We start from the raw sequence: 24,574 nt of genomic DNA, 5'->3' as shown, positions 1-24,574 counted from the left end.
TCTCTTTTCATAAGCAGACGAGGTTTGAAGCCAACTTTGACCCACTGCTTGGATGACATCACTTGCTGCCTTTCCAATGAAGCAAGTTTAATTTAATAATAGGTGAAAAACCATCCCTACAAAGGTGTTAATCAGATACTTGGCTTTGTGGACACTTTTCAGAGCACAAATTTGTTAGCATAAAAATAAAGCCAGAAAATGAAGAGCTGTTTAATCACTCAATTGGATTTTTCTGCCAGCATATTTCTTTTTCTCTGCAACCCACTGCTAAATTGTGCTTCCTAGCTGTTTTTATAAAATCACTGAATCAAATCTAACTCTGATTACATCAGAGAAGGCCAGGTACCCTACACCATAACAGGGGGTTTGAAATTTTGACTTGTCTACTTAAAGATCACCAAAATCTGATAACAAGGTCAATTAAGTCCCTGGGTGGGATTGAACAACCAACCTTTTGGTTAATAGCCTTACACACTAACTGATTGCGCCACAGCGACACTTTGCAAAAGTACATACTGACAAAGGCTAATAAGCATTCATCTAGAACGATTCCTAGAAACATTTTAAAAAGTCAATAATGTGGAGAGTTTTTGTAAGATGTTTCTTCCATCAACCAATGAAGAAACACATTGGTACTTTCCCATGATGAGTGAGTGCTTCAGGATCTTTTGCACTTACATGTGCAGCAGAGTACTGTAATGGAAGCATGCTGGGTCCATAACCCAGAGGTAGGCAGATTGAAACTATCCTCTGCTATATGCATTTTTTTTTTGTTAATTAAAGTAATCCAAAACTGGGATTGATATTTTTGCTCTTTTATTTTTACTTAAAGTACAATAACTTTTACCATTTTAATTTGTTTTAATAGTATATTGACAGTATTGTTTTCTTTCAAAAATCCAATTAATTTTCTTTACCCGATTATTAAAATGGTAATTGACAAAAACAAACTACATTGTCACCAGAAGAGCAATACAAAATGTACAAGTGATATATTAAAATCATCTTTCCAGCTTGAATTTCAATGATGCATTGGGGCAACGATTTTGTGAGAAACATCTTCACCCTTAAATAAAGATTTTCTTAATTCCTTACCTGTGTGCTAATTAGATATCACCTTGTTTTCACATTAAACAGACTTCCACATGAGAAAACAGCAAAGATGCAGTGGCGTTAATGTTTCCTGGTGTCAACCTGTATTATTTCCGTAGATATTGAAATGAGGATGCATCTTGCTGCCTTTCCAATGAAGCAAGTTTATTTAGTAATAGGTGAAAAACCATCCCTACAAAGATGTTAATCAGATACTTGGCTTTGTGGACACTTTTCAGAGAACAAATTTGTAATCATAAAAATAAAGCCAGAAAATGAAGAGCTGTTTAATCACTCAATTGGATTTTTCTGCCAGCATTTTTCTTTTTCTCTGCAACCCACAGCTAAATTGTGCTTCCTAGCTGTTTTTTTATAAAATCACTTAATCAAATCTAACTCTGATTACATCAGAGAAGGCCAGGTACCCTATACCATAAGAGGGGGTTTGCAAATTTGACTTGTCTACTTAAATATCACCAAAATCTGATCACAAGGTCAATTACATCCCTGGGTGGGATTGAACCACCAACCTTTTGATAAATAGCTGAACACACTAACCGATTGCGCCACAGAGACACTTTGCAAAAAGCACATACTGACAAAGACTAATAAGCATTCATCTAGAACGTTTCCTAGAAAAACTTTAAAAAGTCAATAATCTGGAGAGTTTTTGTAAGATGTTTCTTCCAGCAACCAATGAAGAAACACATTAGTACTTTCGCATGATGAGTGAGTGCTTCAGGATCTCTTGCACTTACATGTGCAGCAGAGTACTGCAATGGAAGCATGCTGGGCCCATAACCCAGAGGTAGGCAGATTGAAACTATCCTTTGCTATATGAATTTTTTTTTTGTTCATTAAAGTAATCCAAAACTGGGATTGATATTTTAGCTTTTATTTTTACTTAAAGTACAATAACTTTTACCATTTTAATTTGTTTTAATAGTATATTGACAGTATTGTTTTCTTTCAAAAATCCACTTAATTTTCTTTACCCTATTATTAAAATGGTAATTGACAAAAACAAACTACATTGTCACCATAAGAGCAATACAAAATGTACAAGTGATATATTAAAATCATCTTTCCAGCTTGAATTTCAATGATGCATTGGGGCAACGATTTTGTGAGAAACATCTTCACCCTTAAATAAAGATTTTCTTAATTCCTTACCTGTGTGCTAATTAGATATCACCTTGTTTTCACATTAAACAGACTTCCACATGAGAAAGCAGCAAGGATGCAGTGGCGTTAATGTTTCCTGGTGTCAACCTGTATTATTTCAGTAGATATTGAAATGAGGATGCATCTTGCTGCCTTTCCAATGAAGCAAGTTTAATTTAGTAATAGGTGAAAAACCATCCCTACAAATATGTTAATCAGATACTTGGCTTTGTGGACACTTTTCAGAGAACAAATTAGTTAGCATAAAAATAAAGCCAGAAAATGAAGAGCTGTTTAATCACTCAATTGGATTTTTCTGCCAGCATATTTCTTTTTCTCTGCAACCCACTGCCAAATTGTGCTTCCTAGCTGTTTTTATAAAATCACTGAATCAAATCTAACTCTGATTACATCAGAGAAGGCCAGGTACCCTACACCATAACAGGGGGTTTGAAATTTTGACTTGTCTACTTAAAGATCACCAAAATCTGATAACAAGGTCAATTAAGTCCCTGGGTGGGATTGAACCACCAACCTTTTGGTTAATAGCCTTACACACTAACCGATTGCGCCACAACGACACTTTGCGAAAGAACATACTGACAAAGGCTAATAAGCATTCATCTAGAACGATTCCTAGAAACATTTTAAAAAGTCAATAATGTGGAGAGTTTTTGTAAGATGTTTCTTCCATCAACCAATGAAGAAACACATTGGTACTTTCCCATGATGAGTGAGTGCTTCAGGATCTCTTGCACTTACATGTGCAGCAGAGTACTGTAATGGAAGCATGCTGGGTCCATAACCCAGAGGTAGGCAGATTGAAACTATCCTCTGCTATATGCATTTTTTTTTGTTAATTAAAGTAATCCAAAACTGGGATTGATATTTTTGCTCTTTTATTTTTACTTAAAGTACAATAACTTTTACCATTTTAATTTGTTTTAATAGTATATTGACAGTATTGTTTTCTTTCAAAAATCCAATTAATTTTCTTTACCCGATTATTAAAATGGTAATTGACAAAAACAAACTACATTGTCACCAGAAGAGCAATACAAAATGTACAAGTGATATATTAAAATCATCTTTCCAGCTTGAATTTCAATGATGCATTGGGGCAACGATTTTGTGAGAAACATCTTCACCCTTAAATAAAGATTTTCTTAATTCCTTACCTGTGTGCTAATTAGATATCACCTTGTTTTCACATTAAACAGACTTCCACATGCGAAAGCAGCAAGGATGCAGTGGCGTTAATGTTTCCTGGTGTCAACCTGTATTATTTCAGTAGACATTGAAATGAGGATGCATCTTGCTGCCTTTCCAATGAAGCAAGTTTAATTTAGTAATAGGTGAAAAACCATCCCTACAAAGGTGTTAATCAGAGACTTGGCTTTGTGGACACTTTTCAGAGAACAAATTTGTTAGTATAAAAATAAAGCCAGAAAATGAAGAGCTGTTTAATCACTCAATTGGATTTTTCTGCCAGCATATTTCTTTTTCTCTGCAACCCACTGCTAAATTGTGCTTCCTAGCTGTTTTTATAAAATCACTGAATCAAATCTAAACATCAGAGAAGGCCAGGTACCCTACACCATAACAGTGGGTTTGAAATTTTGACTTGTCTACTTAAAAATCACCAAAATCTGATAACAAGGTCAATTAAGTCCCTGGGTGGGATTGAACCACCAACCTTTTGGTTAATAGCCTTACACACTAACTGATTGCGCCACAGCGACACTTTGCGAAAGTACTTACTGACAAAGGCTAATAAGCATTCATCTAGAATGATTCCTAGAAACATTTTAAAAAGTCAATAATGTGGAGAGTTTTTGTAAGATGTTTCTTCCATCAACCAATGAAGAAACACATTGGTACTTTCCCATGATGAGTGAGTGCTTCAGGATCTCTTGCACTTACATGTGCAGCAGAGTACTGTAATGGAAGCATGCTGGGTCCATAACCCAGAGGTAGGCAGATTGAAACTATCCTCTGCTATATGCATTTTTTTTGTTAATTAAAGTAATCCAAAACTGGGATTGATATTTTTGCTCTTTTATTTTTACTTAAAGTACAATAACTTTTACCATTTTAATTTGTTTTAATAGTATTGTTTTCTTTCAAAAATCCTATTAATTTTCTTTACCCGATTATTAAAATGGTAATTGACAAAAACAAACTACATTGTCACCAGAAGAGCAATACAAAATGTACAAGTGATATATTAAAATCATCTTTCCAGCTTGAATTTCAATGATGCATTGGGGCAACGATTTTGTGAGAAACATCTTCACCCTTAAATAAAGATGTTCTTAATTCCTTACCTGTGTGCTAATTAGATATCACCTTGTTTTCACATTAAACAGACTTCCACATGAGAAAACAGCAAAGATGCAGTGGCGTTAATGTTTCCTGGTGTCAACCTGTATTATTTCCGTAGATATTGAAATGAGGATGCATCTTGCTGCCTTTCCAATGAAGCAAGTTTAATTTAGTAATAGGTGAAAAACCATCCCTACAAAGATGTTAATCAGATACTTGGCTTTGTGGACACTTTTCAGAGAACAAATTTGTTATCATAAAAATAAAGCCAGAAAATGAAGAGCTGTTTAATCACTCAATTGGATTTTTCTGCCAGCATTTTTCTTTTTCTCTGCAACCCACTGCTAAATTGTGCTTCCTAGCTGTTTTTTTATAAAATCACTTAATCAAATCTAACTCTGATTACATCAGAGAAGGCCAGGTACCCTACACCATAAGAGGGGGTTTGCAATTTTGACTTGTCTACTTAAATATTACCAAAATCTGATCACAAGGTCAATTACATCCCTCGATGGGATTGAACCACCAACCTTTTGATTAATAGCTGAACACACTAACCGATTGCGCCACAGAGACACTTTGCGAAAAGTACATACTGACAAAGACTAATAAGCATTCATCTAGAACGTTTCCTAGAAAAACTTTAAAAAGTCAATAATCTGGAGAGTTTTTGTAAGATGTTTCTTCCAGCAACCAATGAAGAAACACATTGTTACTTTCGCATGATGAGTGAGTGCTTCAGGATCTCTTGCACTTACATGTGCAGCAGAGTACTGCAATGGAAGCATGCTGGGCCCATAACCCAGAGGTAGGCAGATTGAAACTATCCTTTGCTATATGCATTTTTTTTTTGTTCATTAAAGTAATCCAAAACTGGGATTGATATTTTAGCTTTTATTTTTACTTAAAGTACAATAACTTTTACCATTTTAATTTGTTTTAATAGTATATTGACAGTATTGTTTTCTTTCAAAAATCCAATTAATTTTCTTTACCCGATTATTAAAATGGTAATTGACAAAAACAAACTACATTGTCACCAGAAGAGCAATACAAAATGTACAAGTGATATATTAAAATCATCTTTCCAGCTTGAATTTCAATGATGCATTGGGGCAACGATTTTGTGAGAAACATCTTCACCCTTAAATAAAGATTTTCTTAATTCCTTACCTGTGTGCTAATTAGATATCACCTTGTTTTCACATTAAATCAGACTTCCACATGAGAAAGCAGCAAGGATGCAGTGGCGTTAATGTTTCCTGGTGTCAACCTGTATTATTTCAGTAGATATTGAAATGAGGATGCATCTTGCTGCCTTTCCAATGAAGCAAGTTTAATTTAGTAATAGGTGAAAAACCATCCCTACAAATATGTTAATCAGATACTTGGCTTTGTGGACACTTTTCAGAGAACAAATTCGTTAGCATAAAAATAAAGCCAGAAAATGAAGAGCTGTTTAATCACTCAATTGGATTTTTCTGCCAGCATATATCTTTTTCTCTGCAACCCACTGCTAAATTGTGCTTCCTAGCTGTTTTTTTTATAAAATCACTGATTCAAATCTAACTCTGATTACATCAGAGTAGGCCAGGTACCCTACACCATAAGAAGGGGGTTTGAAATTTTGACTTGTCTACTTAAAGATCACCAAAATCTGATAACAAGGTCAATTACATCCCTGGGTGGGATTGAACCACCAACCCTTTGATTAATAACCAAACACACTAACAGATTGCGCCACAGAGACACTTTACAAACATACATACTGACAAAGGCTAATAAGCATTCATCTAGAACGTTTCCTAGAAAAACTTTAAAAAGTCAATAGTCTGGAGAGTTTTTGTAAGATGTTTCTTCCATCAACCAACGAAGAAACACATTGGTACTTTCCCATGATGAGTGAGTGCTTCAGGATCTCTTGCACTTACATGTGCAGCAGAGTAGTGCAATGGAAAAATGCTGGGCCCATAACCCAGAGGTAGGCAGATTGAAACTATCCTCTGCTATATGCATTTTTTTTTGTTAATTAAAGTAATCCAAAACTGGGATTGATATTTTTGCTCTTTTATTTTTACTTAAAGTACAATAACTTTTACCATTTTAATTTGTTTTAATAGTATATTGACAGTATTGTTTTCTTTCGAAAATCCACTTAATTTTCTTTACCCTATTATTAAAATGGTAATTGACAAAAACAAACTACATTGTCACCAGAAGAGCAATACAAAATGTACAAGTGATATATTAAAATCATCTTTCCAGCTTGAATTTCAATGATGCATTGGGGCAACGATTTTGTGAGAAACACCTTCACCCTTAAATAAAGATTTTCTTAATTCCTTACCTGTGTGCTAATTAGATATCACCTTGTTTTCACATTAAACAGACTTCCACATGCGAAAGCAGCAAGGATGCAGTGGCGTTAATGTTTCCTGGTGTCAACCTGTATTATTTCAGTAGACATTGAAATGAGGATGCATCTTGCTGCCTTTCCAATGAAGCAAGTTTAATTTAGTAATAGGTGAAAAACCATCCCTACAAAGGTGTTAATCAGAGACTTGGCTTTGTGGACACTTTTCAGAGAACAAATTTGTTAGCATAAAAATAAAGCCAGAAAATGAAGAGCTGTTTAATCACTCAATTGGATTTTTTTGCCAGCATATTTCTTTTTCTCTGCAACCCACTGCTAAATTGTGCTTCCTAGCTGTTTTTATAAAATCACTGAATCAAATCTAACTCTGATTACATCAGAGAAGGCCAGGTACCCTACACCATAACAGGGGGTTTGAAATTTTGACTTGTCTACTTAAAGATCACCAAAATCTGATAACAAGGTCAATTACGTCCCTGGGTGGGATTGAACCACCAACCTTTTGGTTAATAACCATACACACTAACTGATTGCGCCACAGCGACACTTTGCAAAAGTACATACTGACAAAGGCTAATAAGCATTCGTCTAGAACGTTTCCTAGAAACATTTTAAAAAGTCAATAATGTGGAGAGTTTTTGTAAGATGTTTCTTCCATCAACCAATGAAGAAACACATTGGTACTTTCCCATGATAAGTGAGTGCTTCAGGACCTCTTGCACTTACATGTGCAGCAGAGTACTGTAATGGAAGCATGCTGGGTCCATAACCCAGAGGTAGGCAGATTGAAACTATCCTCTGCTATATGCATTTTTTTTTGTTAATTAAAGTAATCCAAAACTGGGATTGATATTTTTGCTCTTTTATTTTTACTTAAAGTACAATAACTTTTACCATTTTAATTTGTTTTAATAGTATATTGACAGTATTGTTTTCTTTCAAAAATCCAATTAATTTTCTTTACCCGATTATTAAAATGGTAATTGACAAAAACAAACTACATTGTCACCAGAAGAGCAATACAAAATGTACAAGTGATATATTAAAATCATCTTTCCAGCTTGAATTTCAATGATGCATTGGGGCAACGATTTTGTGAGAAACATTTTCACCCTTAAATAAAGATTTTCTTAATTCCTTACCTGTGTGCTAATTAGATATCACCTTGTTTTCACATTAAACAGACTTCCACATGAGAAAAAAGCAAAGATGCAGTGGCGTTAATGTTTCCTGGTGTCAACCTGTATTATTTCCGTAGATATTGAAATGAGGATGCATCTTGCTGCCTTTCCAATGAAGCAAGTTTAATTTAGTAATAGGTGAAAAACCATCCCTACAAAGATGTTAATCAGATACTTGGCTTTGTGGACACTTTTCAGAGAACAAATTTGTTAGCATAAAAATAAAGCCAGAAAATGAAGAGCTGTTTAATCACTCAATTGGATTTTTCTGCAAGCATATTTCTTTTTCTCTGCAACCCACTGCTAAGTTGTGCTTCCTAGCTGTTCTTTTATAAAATCACTTAATCAAATCTAACTCTGATTACATCAGAGAAGGCCAGGTACCCTACACCATAAGAGGGGGTTTGAAATTTTGACTTGTCTACTTAAAGATCACCAAAATCTGATAACAAGGTAAATTACGTCCCTGGGTAGGATTGAACCACCAACCTTTTGGTTAATAACCGAACATGCTAACTGATTGTGCCACAGAGACACATTGCAAAAGTATATACTGACAAAGGCTAATAAGCATTCATCTAGAACGTTTCCTAGAAAAACTTTAAAAAGTCAATAATCTGGAGAGTTTTTGTAAGATGTTTCTTCCATCAACCAATGAAGAAACACATTGGTACTTTCCCATGATGAGTGAGTGCTTCAGGATCTCTTGCACTTACACGTGCAGCAGAGTACTGCAATGGAAGCATGCTGGGCCCATAACCCAGAGGTAGGCAGATTGAAACTATCCTCTGCTATATGCATTTTTTTTTGTTAATTAAAGTAATCCAAAACTGGGATTGATATTTTGCTCTTTTATTTTTACTTAAAGTACAATAACTTTTATTATTTTAATTTGTTTTAATAGTATATTGACAGTATTGTTTTCTTTCAAAAATCCACTTAATTTTATTTACCCGATTATTAAAATGGTAATTGACAAAAACAAACTACATTGTCACCAGAAGAGCAATACAAAATGTACAAGTGATATATTAAAATCATCTTTCCAGCTTGAATTTCAATGATGCATTGGGGCAACGATTTTGTGAGAAACATCTTCACCCTTAAATAAAGATTTTCTTAATTCCTTACCTGTGTGCTAATTAGATATCACCTTGTTTTCACATTAAACAGACTTCCACATGAGAAAGCAGCAAGGATGCAGTGGCGTTAATGTTTCCTGGTGTCAACCTGTAATATTTCAGTAGATATTGAAATGAGGATGCATCTTGCTTTTTTTCTAATGAAGCAAGTTTAATTTAGTAATAGGTTAAAAACCATCCCTACAAAGGTGTTAATCAGAAACTTGGCTTTGTGGACACTTTTCAGAGAACAAATTTGTTAGCATAAAAATAAAGCCAGAAAATGAAGAGCTGTTTAATCACTCAATTGGATTTTTTGGCCAGCATATTTCTTTTTCTCTGCAACCCACTGCTAAATTGTGCTTCCTAGCTGTTTTTATAAAATCACTGAATCAAATCTAACTGTGATTACATCAGAGAAGGCCAGGTACCCTACACCATAAGAGGGGGTTTGAAATTTTGACTTGTCTACATAAAGATCACCAAAATCTGATAACAAGGTCAATTACGTCCCTGGGTGGGATTGAACCACCAACCTTTTGGTTAATAGCTTTACACAGTAACTGATTGCGCCACAGCAACACTTTGCAAAAGTACATACTGACAAAGGCTAATAAGCATTCATCTAGAACGATTCCTAGAAACATTTTAAAAAGTCAATAATGTGGAGAGTTTTTGTAAGATGTTTCTTCCATCAACAAATGAAGAAACACATTGGTACTTTCCCATGATGAGTGAGTGCTTCAGGATCTCTTGCACTTACATGTGCAGCAGAGTACTGTAATGGAAGCATGCTGGGCCCATAACCCAGAGGTAGGCAGATTGAAACTATCCTCTGCTATATGCATTTTTTTTTGTTAATTAAAGTAATCCAAAACTGGGATTGATATTTTTGCTCTTTTATTTTTACTTAAAGTACAATAACTTTTACCATTTTAATTTGTTTTAATAGTATATTGACAGTATTGTTTTCTTTCAAAAATCCAATTAATTTTCTTTACCCGATTATTAAAATGTTAATTGACAAAAACAAACTATATTGTCACCAGAAGAGCAATACAAAATGTACAAATGATATATTAAAATCATCTTTCCAGCTTGGATTTCAATGATGCATTGGGGCAACGATTTTGTGAGAAACATTTTCACCCTTAAATAAAGATTTTCTTAATTCCTTACCTGTGTGCTAATTAGATATCACCTTGTTTTCACATTAAACAGACTTCCACATGAGAAAAAAGCAAAGATGCAGTGGCGTTAATGTTTCCTGGTGTCAACCTGTATTATTTCCGTAGATATTGAAATGAGGATGCATCTTGCTGCCTTTCCAATGAAGCAAGTTTAATTTAGTAATAGGTGAAAAACCATCCCTACAAAGATGTTAATCAGATACTTGGCTTTGTGGACACTTTTCAGAGAACAAATTTGTTATCATAAAAATAAAGCCAGAAAATGAAGAGCTGTTTAATCACTCAATTGGATTTTTCTGCCAGCATTTTTCTTTTTCTCTCCAACCCACTGCTAAATTGTGCTTCCTAGCTGTTTTTTTATAAAATCACGTAATCAAATCTAACTCTGATTACATCAGAGAAGGCCAGGTACCCTACACCATAAGAGGGGGTTTGCAATTTTGACTTGTCTACTTAAATATCACCAAAATCTGATCACAAGGTCAATTACGTCCCTGGGTGGGATTGAACCACCAACCTTTTGATTAATAGCTGAACACACTAACCGATTGCGCCACAGAGACACTTTGCAAAAAGTACATACTGACAAAGACTAATAAGCATTCATCTAGAACGTTTCCTAGAAAAACTTTAAAAAGTTAATAATCTGGATAGTTTTTGTAAGATGTTTCTTCCAGCAACCAATGAAGAAACACATTGGTACTTTCGCATGATGAGTGAGTGCTTCAGGATCTCTTGCACTTACATGTGCAGCAGAGTACTGCAATGGAAGCATGCTGGGCCCATAACCCAGAGGTAGGCAGATTGAAACTATCCTTTGCTATATGCATTTTTTTTGTTCATTAAAGTAATCCAAAACTGGGATTGATATTTTAGCTTTTATTTTTACTTAAAGTACAATAACTTTTACCATTTTAATTTGTTTTAATAGTATATTGACAGTATTGTTTTCTTTCAAAAATCCACTTAATTTTCTTTACCCTATTATTAAAATGGTAATTGACAAAAACAAACTACATTGTCACCAGAAGAGCAATACAAAATGTACAAGTGATATATTAAAATCATCTTTCCAGCTTGAATTTCAATGATGCATTGGGGCAACAATTTTGTGAGAAACATCTTCACCCTTAAATAAAGATTTTCTTAATTCCTTACCTGTGTGCTAATTAGATATCACCTTGTTTTCACATTAAACAGACTTCCACATGAGAAAGCAGCAAGGATGCAGTGGCGTTAATGTTTCCTGGTGTCAACCTGTATTATTTCAGTAGATATTGAAATGAGGATGCATCTTGCTGCCTTTCCAATGAAGCAAGTTTAATTTAGTAATAGGTGAAAAACCATCCCTACAAAGATGTTAATCAGATACTTGGCTTTGTGGACACTTTTCAGAGAACAACTTTGTTAGCATAAAAATAAAGCCAGAAAATGAAGAGCTATTTAATCACTCAATTGGATTTTTTTTGCCAGCATATTTCTTTTTCTCTGCAACCCACTGCTAAATTGTGCTTCCTAGCTGTTTTTATAAAATCACTGAATCAAATCTAACTCTGATTACATCAGAGAAGGCCAGGTACCCTACACCATAACAGGGGTTTTCGAAATTTTGACTTGACTACTTAAAGATCACCAAAATCTGATAACAAGGTCAATTACATCCCTGGGTGGGATTGAACCACCAACCTTTTGGTTAATAGCCGTACACACTAACTGATTGCACCTCAGCGACACTTTGCAAAAGTACATACTGACAAAGGCTAATAAGCATTCATCTAGAACGTTTCCTATAAAAACTTTAAATAGTCAATAATCTGGAGAGTTTTTGTAAGATGTTTCTTCCATCAACCAATGAAGAAACACATTGGTACTTTCCCATAATGAGTGAGTGCTTCAGGATCTCTTGCACTTACATGTGCAGCAGAGTACTGTAATGGAAGCATGCTGGGTCCATAACCCAGAGGTAGGCAGATTGAAACTATCCTCTGCTATATGCATTTTTTTTGTTCATTAAAGTAATCCAAAACTGGGATTGATATTTTTGCTCTTTTATTTTTACTTAAAGTACAATAACTTTTACCATTTTAATTTGTTTTAATAGTATATTGACAGTATTGTTTTCTTTAAAAAATCCACTTAATTTTCTTTACCCGATTATTAAAATGGTAATTGACAAAAACAAACTACATTGTCACCAGAAGAGCAATACAAAATGTTCAAGTGATATATTAAAATCATCTTTCCAGCTTGGATTTCAATGATGCATTGGGGCAACGATTTTGTGAGAAACATCTTCACCCTTAAATAAAGATTTTCTTAATTCCTTACCTGTGTGCTAATTAGATATCACCTTGTTTTCACATTAAACAGACTTCCCCATGAGGAAGCAGCAAGGATGCAGTGACGTTTCCTGGTGTCAACCTGTATTATTTCAGTAGACATTGAAATGAGGATGCATCTTTGATGCCTTTCCAATTAAGCATTTTTAATTCAGTAATAGGTGAAAAACCATTCCTACAAAGGTGTTAATCAGAGACTTGGCTTTGTGGACACTTTTCAGAGAGCAAATTTGTTAGCATAAACATAAAATCAGAAAATGAAGAGCTGTTTAATCACTCAATTGGATTTTTCTGCCAGCATTTTTCTTTTTCTCTGCAACCCACTGCTAAATTGTGCTTCCTAGCTGTTTTTTTATAAAATCACTTAATCAAATCTAACTCTGATTACATCAGAGAAGGCCAGGTACCCTACACCATAAGAGGGGGTTTGCAATTTTGACTTGTCTACTTAAATATCACCAAAATCTGATCACAAGGTCAATTACGTCCCTGGGTGGGATTGAACCACTAACCTTTTGATTAATAGCTGAACACACTAACCGATTGCGCCACAGAGACACTTTGCAAAAAGTACATACTGACAAAGACTAATAAGCATTCATCTAGAACGTTTCCTAGAAAAACTTTAAAAAGTCAATAATCTGGAGAGTTTTTGTAAGATGTTTCTTCCAGCAACCAATGAAGAAACACATTGGTACTTTCGCATGATGAGTGAGTGCTTCAGGATCTCTTGCACTTACATGTGCAGCAGAGTACTGCAATGGAAGCATGCTGGGCCCATAACCCAGAGGTAGGCAGATTGAAACTATCCTTTGCTATATGCATTTTTTTTTGTTCATTAAAGTAATCCAAAACTGGGATTGATATTTTAGCTTTTATTTTTACTTAAAGTACAATAACTTTTACCATTTTAATTTGTTTTAATAGTATATTGACAGTATTGTTTTCTTTCAAAAATCCACTTAATTTTCTTTACCCTATTATTAAAATGGTAATTGACAAAAACAAACTACATTGTCACCAGAAGAGCAATACAAAATGTACAAGTGATATATTAAAATCATCTTTCCAGCTTGAATTTCAATGATGCATTGGGGCAACAATTTTGTGAGAAACATCTTCACCCTTAAATAAAGATTTTCTTAATTCCTTACCTGTGTGCTAATTAGATATCACCTTGTTTTCACATTAAACAGACTTCCACATGAGAAAGCAGCAAGGATGCAGTGGCGTTAATGTTTCCTGGTGTCAACCTGTATTATTTCAGTAGATATTGAAATGAGGATGCATCTTGCTGCCTTTCCAATGAAGCAAGTTTAATTTAGTAATAGGTGAAAAACCATCCCTACAAAGATGTTAATCAGATACTTGGCTTTGTGGACACTTTTCAGAGAACAACTTTGTTAGCATAAAAATAAAGCCAGAAAATGAAGAGCTATTTAATCACTCAATTGGATTTTTTTTGCCAGCATATTTCTTTTTCTCTGCAACCCACTGCTAAATTGTGCTTCCTAGCTGTTTTTATAAAATCACTGAATCAAATCTAACTCTGATTACATCAGAGAAGGCCAGGTACCCTACACCATAACAGGGGTTTTCGAAATTTTGACTTGTCTACTTAAAGATCACCAAAATCTGATAACAAGGTCAATTACATCCCTGGGTGGGATTGAACCACCAACCTTTTGGTTAATAGCCGTACACACTAACTGATTGCACCTCAGCGACACTTTGCAAAAGTACATACTGACAAAGGCTAATAAGCATTCATCTAGAACGTTTCCTATAAAAACTTTAAATAGTCAATAATCTGGAGAGTTTTTGTAAGATGTTTCTTCCATCAACCAATGAAGAAACACATTGGTACTTTCCCATAATGAGTGAGTGCTTCAGGATCTCTTGCACTTACATGTGCAGCAGAGTACTGTAATGGAAGCATGCTGGGTCCATAACCCAGAGGTAGGCAGATTGAAACTATCCTCTGCTATATGCATTTTTTTTGTTCATTAAAGTAATCCAAAACTGGGATTGATATTTTTGCTCTTTTATTTTTACTTAAAGTACAATAACTTTTACCATTTTAATTTGTTTTAATAGTATATTGACAGTATTGTTTTCTTTAAAAAATCCACTTAATTTTCTTTACCCGATTATTAAAATGGTAATTGACAAAAACAAACTACATTGTCACCAGAAGAGCAATACAAAATGTTCAAGTGATATATTAAAATCATCTTTCCAGCTTGGATTTCAATGATGCATTGGGGCAACGATTTTGTGAGAAACATCTTCACCCTTAAATAAAGATTTTCTTAATTCCTTACCTGTGTGCTAATTAGATATCACCTTGTTTTCACATTAAACAGACTTCCCCATGAGGAAGCAGCAAGGATGCAGTGACGTTTCCTGGTGTCAACCTGTATTATTTCAGTAGACATTGAAATGAGGATGCATCTTTGATGCCTTTCCAATTAAGCATTTTTAATTCAGTAATAGGTGAAAAACCATTCCTACAAAGGTGTTAATCAGAGACTTGGCTTTGTGGACACTTTTCAGAGAGCAAATTTGTTAGCATAAACATAAAATCAGAAAATGAAGAGCTGTTTAATCACTCAATTGGATTTTTCTGCCAGCATTTTTCTTTTTCTCTGCAACCCACTGCTAAATTGTGCTTCCTAGCTGTTTTTTTATAAAATCACTTAATCAAATCTAACTCTGATTACATCAGAGAAGGCCAGGTACCCTACACCATAAGAGGGGGTTTGCAATTTTGACTTGTCTACTTAAATATCACCAAAATCTGATCACAAGGTCAATTACGTCCCTGGGTGGGATTGAACCACTAACCTTTTGATTAATAGCTGAACACACTAACCGATTGCGCCACAGAGACACTTTGCAAAAAGTACATACTGACAAAGACTAATAAGCATTCATCTAGAACGTTTCCTAGAAAAACTTTAAAAAGTCAATAATCTGGAGAGTTTTTGTAAGATGTTTCTTCCAGCAACCAATGAAGAAACACATTGGTACTTTCGCATGATGAGTGAGTGCTTCAGGATCTCTTGCACTTACATGTGCAGCAGAGTACTGCAATGGAAGCATGCTGGGCCCATAACCCAGAGGTAGGCAGATTGAAACTATCCTTTGCTATATGCATTTTTTTTTGTTCATTAAAGTAATCCAAAACTGGGATTGATATTTTAGCTTTTATTTTTACTTAAAGTACAATAACTTTTACCATTTTAATTTGTTTTAATAGTATATTGACAGTATTGTTTTCTTTCAAAAATCCACTTAATTTTCTTTACCCTATTATTAAAATGGTAATTGACAAAAACAAACTACATTGTCACCAGAAGAGCAATACAAAATGTACAAGTGATATATTAAAATCATCTTTCCAGCTTGAATTTCAATGATGCATTGGGGCAACAATTTTGTGAGAAACATCTTCACCCTTAAATAAAGATTTTCTTAATTCCTTACCTGTGTGCTAATTAGATATCACCTTGTTTTCACATTAAACAGACTTCCACATGAGAAAGCAGCAAGGATGCAGTGGCGTTAATGTTTCCTGGTGTCAACCTGTATTATTTCAGTAGATATTGAAATGAGGATGCATCTTGCTGCCTTTCCAATGAAGCAAGTTTAATTTAGTAATAGGTGAAAAACCATCCCTACAAAGATGTTAATCAGATATTTTGCTTTGTGGACACTTTTCAGAGAACAAATTTGTTAGCATAAAAGTAAAGCCAGAAAATGAAGAGCTGTTTAATCACTCAATTGGATTTTTTTGCCAGCATATTTCTTTTTCTCTGCAAACCACTGCTAAATTGTGCTTCCTAGCTGTTTTTATAAAACCACTGAATCAAATCTAACTCTGATTACATCAGAGAAGGCCAGGTACCCTACACCATAACAGGGGTTTTTGAAATTTTGACTTGTCTACTTAAAGATCACCAAAATCTGATAACAAGGTCAATTACGTCCCTGGGTGGGATTGAACCACCAACCTTTTGGTTAATAGCCGTACACACTAACTGATTGCGCCACAGCGACACTTTGCAAAAGTACATACTGACAAAGGCTGATAAGCATTCATCTAGAACTTTTCCTAGAAAAACTTTAAATAGTCAATAATCTGGAGAGTTTTTGTAAGATGTTTCTTCCATCAACCAATGAAGAAACACATTGGTACTTTCCCATGATGAGTGAGTGCTTCAGGATCTCTTGCAATTACATGTGCAGCAGAGTACTGTAATGGAAGCATGCTGGGTCTATAGCCCAGAGGTAGGCAGATTGAAACTATCCTCTGCTATATGCATTTTTTTTTGTTAATTAAAGTAATCCAAAACTGGGATTGATATTTTTGCTCTTTTATTTTTACTTAAAGTACAATAACTTTTACCATTTTAATTTGTTTTAATAGTATATTGACAGTATTGTTTTCTTTCAAAAATCCACTTAATTTTCTTTACCCGATTATTAAAATGGTAATTGACAAAAATAAACTGATGAGGATACTACTGCAGTCTTTGTTTCGTCTGTACCCGCTGAAAGAGCAGCAAAAGGTGGAGATCTTGATGGGACAGTTGAAAGGGCTTGCACTTAGAGAGGTTACTTCTTGGCCTACTGAAGAGAAGAAGACTGTGGACCAGATCCTCAACAGGCTTGCTACCACATTTGACACAAGGACAGTGTCAGAACTTAAAATGCACTTCTTTGCTCGAAAGCAACAACCAGGAGAGTCACTACGGGGCTATGCCCTCAGCTTGCAGGAAGCACTCAGAGATGTTCAGCAAGCAGACCCTGAGGAAGTGCATGACAAAGAGAAAATGTTATTGGACCAGTTCACTGAAGGTGCAAGGGGCGAATTTGTAAAAACTCAGCTGCGACTATTGAGATTGCAGAAGCCTAGAAGCACATTCCTGGATTTTAAAGAGGCTGCGATTAAAGTTCTAGGCTCTAGTCTTACTTCAGGGGCTGTTCCACAAGAGTCTATTCCAGAGATGCCACGGTATCAAGAGAATTCTGATGCCCAGGAGTCAAGTTTTAAAGGAGCTACTTACCCACCTACAGTAAAAGGAGTGACAGTGCCATGTTCAAAGACATGCATATTTGACTCTTCTAGTGAGTTACGAGGTCAGCTGGCTGAACTGACACGTAGTGTGACAGAGATGCGCAGAGACCTGCAGATTCTGAAGAGACAGCAGGCACTGCTCCATGAAGAAATGGAATGGTGCCAGGAGAGGAGACCACTGAACAGTTCCCAATGGGACCTACATAGAAACATGGAGACACTTTTTTCCAACCACTTTGCCTCCCAAAGGCGACCCATTTTTCAAAGCTGTGAAGGAAGCGGACAAATTAAGAGAGAATTTGAGCAGCCAGATCATTTAAACTCCAAATTCATGTGGTTAACCCGTTATGTTAGCCAATGCCCGGTGGTTCAAGTTTGCATCAATGGAGTCTCAATGCCCACTCTCTTAGACACTGGATCACAAGTGACCACAATACAAGCAACACAGTTTGAGCAGCATTGGACTGAGGAACAGATGTTTCCGTCAACTTCCACATTGATAAACCCGATTGCAAGCAATGGGCACTGCATCCCTTGCAAAGGATACTGGGAAGCTGAAATTCAAATCGGACGAACAGTGCTACCACAGCAAGGCTTCATCATCACCACTGCCCAAGATGATGGATTGCCTCCAGTGATAGTGGGCATGAATGTGTTGCGGAACTGCTGTGAGGAGCTCGTAGCAGCACTCCAAGGAGAGTTTCAAACTGACAAGCTCCAGGAGAAACAAGGCCTTCAACCTGGGATAGCCAAACAAAAGGGAAGAATGATAACAGAATTATCTGTAAGAGAGGAACATGAAAAAAATAAGGCTAGCCAAATAATGATAGAAATGCCCATCTCCAGTGTCCAGATTATCCGAAAGAATGCTTCAATGTTAGGCATGAATAATATAGCATCCAGTTCTAGAAACTGTGAGCAACCTATTCAAGGAACCAGTTTTGACCACCTGCAAGATAAAAGTCAGATGATAAGACACCTCAAAGCCTTACTGAAGACTGGGAAATACCTGACCAAGCGACAAAGGCAAGAATCCTCGCCAGAACTCCTGAAGTTGTTGAGACAGCGAGAAAGGCTGTTTGAAGAGAAAGGACAGTTGGTTCGATGTAGTGAAGATCCTAATACTCATTATAGGATCAGTCAACTTGTAATTCCAAGACAAAGTGCTTGTTATGTGCTTGAAGAATATCACGACAGGTCAGGTCACCCTGGGTGCAAAAGGATGGAAACAAGCATCTGGAAAAAGTTCTTTTGGGTTGAAATGAGGGAAGACATCAAGAGATGGTGCCGAAACTGTCCAACCTGTTCTGTAAGAAGAACCTTGCTGCCTCTTTCTCTCCAGAATCCATTGTCCCAAACCAGCTGTGATACTGAATCCCAAGATGGAATGGAAGAGGCTCATAAAATGTATTTACAGCAGACTAAGGTGGTTTGTCACCGACAAGGAGGCAAGAAGACTAGGGCTTGCAAAACAGAAAACCACCATAGTCAGCTGCAGTTTTGTACAGCATGTCCCAAAGACAGTTTAGAAAGAGTTCAATACTCATCCATGGCAGGGGGGTTGAGGTTTCCTAGACAAACTTTTCAAGACCATATACTGTCCAGATTTCAACCGATTGCTCCAGGAGCATGTGTTAATGTACTATAGCACAAAAGGAATTATACCTATCAGATACTGATGTTAAAAATGTTGATACATGTTAATGTTTCAGACATAAACTGTGTTCACTAATGAATGTGACTGGATATAGTGAGAAGTTTATATAGGGATAAAACCAAAATGCGTGAGGACACGCATGTTTTTGGGGGGGGGGGCACGTGTGATATCCCATAACAACAAGGACATTTTTGACAACAGTGTAGTTGCCTGTGCCATTTTAAATAAAGTTTATTTAAAAGAAAATTGAACAGCAGTTTGAGAAGTCAGTTGGAGCCATGGTGAGGAAAGAGCTGGCGACGCCATTACGCAGAGATGAGCAGCTGAGAGAGGGGAGACAAATAAGCTGAAAATTGCATGAGAGAGTAAGCAGTAGTGCAAAATACAGCAGTGGAAGTGCAGCAATTAACAAGTAAGAACGCCATGACACTCTCAGCCAAGAGAGTGCACAGCAAGTGTCAGAGACAGGAGAGTATAAAGCCTTTATACCAATGCTGACTGGCCTACATCTGAGGGGAAACTGCCTCAGAAACATCTATTGACTGGGTGAGATAAATCCATATTTATATTGAAACCTACTCCACTGCAAAGGACATTATCCTATATTTACTATACCTATGCAGCGATTTACATGGGAAGCAGCTCCAGTTTGTTTTAAACAATCATCTTTACTACACAGAGCTACAATATTTTGTTCACAGCTAAAGGAGACAATAGCTGCATATAACTATGTAACAACATAACCGGGCCCCAACGTGCACATAGAGACTCCCTGCTGTGACACCAATGTTATCTGGGACTTAAATATTGTCTGCATAAGTTGATTTCTATTACTAAGCAACATAGTATTAATCTCAGATTTAGTTATATTACCATTTGTGTAATGACTTAAAGTGTATATGGTGTCTGTGTTTAAGTTGCTTGAATCAAATCTTTCCCTTCCCTACTGTAATCAGTTCCTTTTCTGAGTTATGTGGTAAACCATTTATTCTTTCATACAAAGCCCTGCCTGCCTTTCTTTGTGTCTGGGGAAACCTTGCCTCTCTGCCAGGAATAGAGAAGAGCTGCTGCTGAAGGAGGAATAGTCCATCAAGGTATCCCTGACCTGTTCCACATAGTTTACACACTTGTTATACCGGGGTGTTACATTGTGTGTGACTGACCTTAGGAAGAAACCGGAGCCTCCGCTGCAGTGACCCAGCAACCAGGGCACGGGAGTATACAGCGCCGCTGGGAGTGATGAAGCTGCAGTAAAGATGTCTATTAGACCTAGCCTGCTGCAGCCCTTGTAGATTCTCATAAAAAAAGTTCTTCTTTTCTTGTCAAAATTAATAGCTAAGAATAGGCTGCTTGAGGCAGGCCCCTGTTAAGTGGCCTGCTACTGAAGGCAACAACTACAAACTGAGCTCCCTGTTCATGGAAGCGGGGTTATAGAGGAGAATGCGCTGAGCATCTTGGGAACAGTCAAAAGCTTTGAGCCGGTTGGTGCCTCAGATCAAGATCCTACTCTACACCCCAATGTGAATCCTTGTGGAGTCCAGTGTACCCCACAGAAGAAATTAATGTGTCACACCCATTGGCAGCAACCTTAGAATAGCTGCTGACGGGCACAATTGAGAAAGGAAGGGGGGGGGACATTTGAATCCAGCACATAGATGCAATTCAAATATGTAATTTGAACCTTCCTATTTTAAAATATAATGGATGAACCTCACCCTGTGAGAACAATCTTCATGATCAAGAGATCTCATATGCAAAATAAGTATGAGTTGGGATAGGGCTGGGGAGGGTGGCTGCTCGGGCAGCCCCTCCCCCGTCAAGTTAAGGAGATTCAACTGAGGAAGCACAAGGGAACTCTCGTCTGGTGACAACAACTGCAGGGAGACCACATCTTTTCAGATGAACATGGGAGGGCGGAAGGCTGCCTAATACTGAAGCACCATCAAATATCAAACCATATGCAATAACTAGTACAAGCATTCCTGGGGGAAGGTCTGCAGGAGACGAATTTGCATACGGTGATGTCATCCAAGCAGTGGGCCAAAGTTGGCTGGAACCCTCATCTGCATATGAAAAGAGAAAAGGGTTATGCAGGGCATGGCGGCCTTTTGCGGCGCTTGGATGACCCCTAGTTTGCATTAAACACCTCCACCCTCCTTCGGTGTGGGGCTCATGTTGGCTATGCCCCAGCCCCTGAAGCATTGAAGCTGATTTCTTGCAGCAGCTGGGCACTGTAACAGCTCCAGAGCTGCTCTGTAAGGCAAATAAAAGGGTGTGGGCCCTGCAGCACTACCTGTAGTTCGCATTGTGCGTTGGAAGGCACAAAGTAAGCAGACGGGAGAAGTCAGGATAGTGCGCAAGGGCATAGAAGGGAGCGGCTCAAGAAAAGAGAAGTGGAAACAGACAGCAAACTAGGCTGGAGAGAGACCTGAGACAAAGAGATCTGAATTATACGAGAGCCGACCAGGGGAAACACAAATTATGCAGTCAAGTTTCCCACATTTGGGGAAATCGCAGGGGCAGCACACCCAGAGTGCAATGGGTGAGCCTTGCCCTGGGAGAAGCACCTTCAAGATCATAGTATCTCACCTGGCAGGTAAGTAGGAGTTGGGCTAGAGCTGGGGAGGGTCGCTGCTCGGGCACCCCCCTGTCAAGTGAAGGAGATCCAACTGAGGCAGCACAATGGAACTCTCGAAAGAAGAACAATGCTAGAGGAAGATCTGAGACAAAGAAATCTGACTTTTACCAGAGCTGACCAGCGGAAGACACAAACACAGTTCCCCACTACCACAAATAATGCAGGCGAGTTTCCCACATTTGGGGAAATCACAGGGGTCAGCATAGCCAGAATGCAATGAATGAACCTTACCCTGGGTGAACAATCTTCATGACCATGGTGTCTCCTATGCAAAATAAGTATGATTTGGGATAGGGCTGGGGAGGGCCGCTGCTCAGGCACATCTCTGTCAAGTAAAGGAAATTCAACTGAGGCAGCACAAGGGAACTCTCATCTGGGGACAACAACTGCAGGGAGAACACATATTTTCAGATGAACATGGGAGGGCAGAAGGCTGCCTAATACTGAAGCACCCCCAAACAACAAACCAAATGCAACAACTAGTGCAAGCATTCCTGGGGGAAGGCCTGCAGCAGATGGATTTGCATATGGTGATGTTATCCAAGCAGTGGGTCAAAGTTGGCTTCAACCCTCATCTGCATATGAAAAGAGAAAAGGGGCGTGCAGGGCATGGCGGCCTTTTGCGCTGCTTGGATGACCCCTAGATCGCATTAAACACCCCCACCCTCCTTTGGTGTGGGGCTCATGTTGGCCATGCCCCATCCCATGAAGCATTCAAGCTGATTTATTGCAGCAGCTGGGCACTGTAACAGCTCCAGAGCTGCTCTGTAAGGCAAGTAAAAGGGTGTGGGCCCTGCAGCACTACCTGTAGTTTGCATTGTGCATTGGAAGGCACAAAGTAAGCAGACGGGAGGAGAAGTCAGGATAGTGCACAAGGGTATAGAAGGGAGGGGCTCAAGAAAAAAGAAGTGGAAACAGACAGCAAACTAGGCTGGAGAGAGACCTGAGACAAAGATATCTGAATTATACGAGAGCCGACCAGAGGAAACACAAATTATGCAGTCAAGTGTCCCACATTTGGGGAAATCGTAGGAGCAGCACACCCAGAGTGCAATGGGTGAGCCTTGCCCTGGGAGAAGCACCTTCCTGATTATAGTATCTCACCTGGCAGGTAAGTAGGAGTTGGGCTAGAGCTTGGGAGGGTCGCTGCTCGGGCACCCCCCTGTCAAGTGAAGGAGATCCAACTGAGGCAGCACAAGGAAACTCTCGAAAGAAGAACAAGGCTAGAGGAAGATCTGAGACAAAGAAATCTGACTTTTACCAGAGCTGACCAGAGGAAAGCACAAACACAGTCCCCCACTACCACAAATAATGCAGTCGAGTTTCCCAAATTTGGGGAAATCACAGGGGTCAGCATACCCAGAATGCAATGAATGAACCTCACCCTGGGAGAACAATCTTCATGACCATGGTATCTCCTATGCAAAATAAGTATGATTTGGGATAGGGCTGGGGAGGGCCGCTGCTCAGGCACATCTCTGTCAAGTAAAGGAGATTCAACTGAGGCAGCACAAGGGAACTCTCATCTGGGGACAACAACTGCAGGGAGAACACATATTTTCAGATGAACATGGGAGGACAGAAGGCTGCCTAATACTGAAGCACCCCCAAACAACAAACCAAATGCAACAACTAGTAAAAGCATTCCTGGGTGAAGGTCTGCAGAAGACGGATTTGCATACGGTGATGTCATCCAAGCAGTGGGCCAAAGTTGGCTGGAACCCTCATCTGCATATGAAAAGAGAAAAGGGTTATGCAGGGCATGGCGGCCTTTTGCGGCGCTTGGATGACCCCTAGTTCGCATTAAACACCTCCACCCTCCTTCGGTGTGGGGCTCATGTTGGCTATGCCCCAGCCCCTGAAGCATTCAAGCTGATTTCTTGCAGCAGCTGGGCACTGTAACAGCTCCAGAGCTGCTCTGTAAGGCAAATAAAAGGGTGTGGGCCCTGCAGCACTACCTGTAGTTCGCATTGTGCATTGGAAGGCACAAAGTAAGCAGACGGGAGAAGTCAGGATAGTGCGCAAGGGCATAGAAGGGAGCGGCTCAAGAAAAGAGAAGTGGAAACAGACAGCAAACTAGGCTGGAGAGAGACCTGAGACAAAGAGATCTGAATTATACGAGAGCCGACCAGGGGAAACACAAATTATGCAGTCAAGTTTCCCACATTTGGGGAAATCGCAGGGGCAGCACACCCAGAGTGCAATGGGTGAGCCTTGCCCTGGGAGAAGCACCTTCAAGATCATAGTATCTCACCTGGCAGGTAAGTAGGAGTTGGGCTAGAGCTGGGGAGGGTCGCTGCTCGGGCACCCCCCTGTCAAGTGAAGGAGATCCAACTGAGGCAGCACAATGGAACTCTCGAAAGAAGAACAATGCTAGAGGAAGATCTGAGACAAAGAAATCTGACTTTTA

At 38.1% G+C, this 24,574-nt stretch overlaps 5 non-coding genes across 5 annotated transcripts; all 5 read right to left on the bottom strand.

Annotated features, from left to right (window-relative positions):
• Window positions 1–21,967: 21,967 nt before the first annotated feature.
• On the bottom strand, window positions 21,968–22,130 carry LOC135014076 (U1 spliceosomal RNA). The gene has a single exon (XR_010212649.1). It is a non-coding gene; the product is annotated as a U1 spliceosomal RNA (small nuclear RNA).
• Window positions 22,131–22,283: 153 nt separating this feature from the next.
• LOC135014013 (U1 spliceosomal RNA) lies at window positions 22,284–22,446 on the bottom strand. Its single transcript, XR_010212593.1, has one exon. It is a non-coding gene; the product is annotated as a U1 spliceosomal RNA (small nuclear RNA).
• Window positions 22,447–23,120: 674 nt separating this feature from the next.
• On the bottom strand, window positions 23,121–23,283 carry LOC135014124 (U1 spliceosomal RNA). The gene has a single exon (XR_010212693.1). It is a non-coding gene; the product is annotated as a U1 spliceosomal RNA (small nuclear RNA).
• A 152-nt stretch (window positions 23,284–23,435) lies between these two features.
• Window positions 23,436–23,599, bottom strand: LOC135014148 (U1 spliceosomal RNA). Its single transcript, XR_010212708.1, has one exon. It is a non-coding gene; the product is annotated as a U1 spliceosomal RNA (small nuclear RNA).
• Window positions 23,600–24,270: 671 nt separating this feature from the next.
• On the bottom strand, window positions 24,271–24,433 carry LOC135014075 (U1 spliceosomal RNA). Its single transcript, XR_010212648.1, has one exon. It is a non-coding gene; the product is annotated as a U1 spliceosomal RNA (small nuclear RNA).
• Between the last annotated feature and the right edge of the window lie 141 nt (window positions 24,434–24,574).

Source organism: Pseudophryne corroboree, unplaced genomic scaffold (genome assembly GCF_028390025.1).
Source record: "Pseudophryne corroboree isolate aPseCor3 unplaced genomic scaffold, aPseCor3.hap2 scaffold_279, whole genome shotgun sequence".
Classification (NCBI taxonomy): Eukaryota; Metazoa; Chordata; class Amphibia; order Anura; family Myobatrachidae; genus Pseudophryne; species Pseudophryne corroboree.
This window is presented reverse-complemented; position numbering and strand designations above follow the sequence as displayed.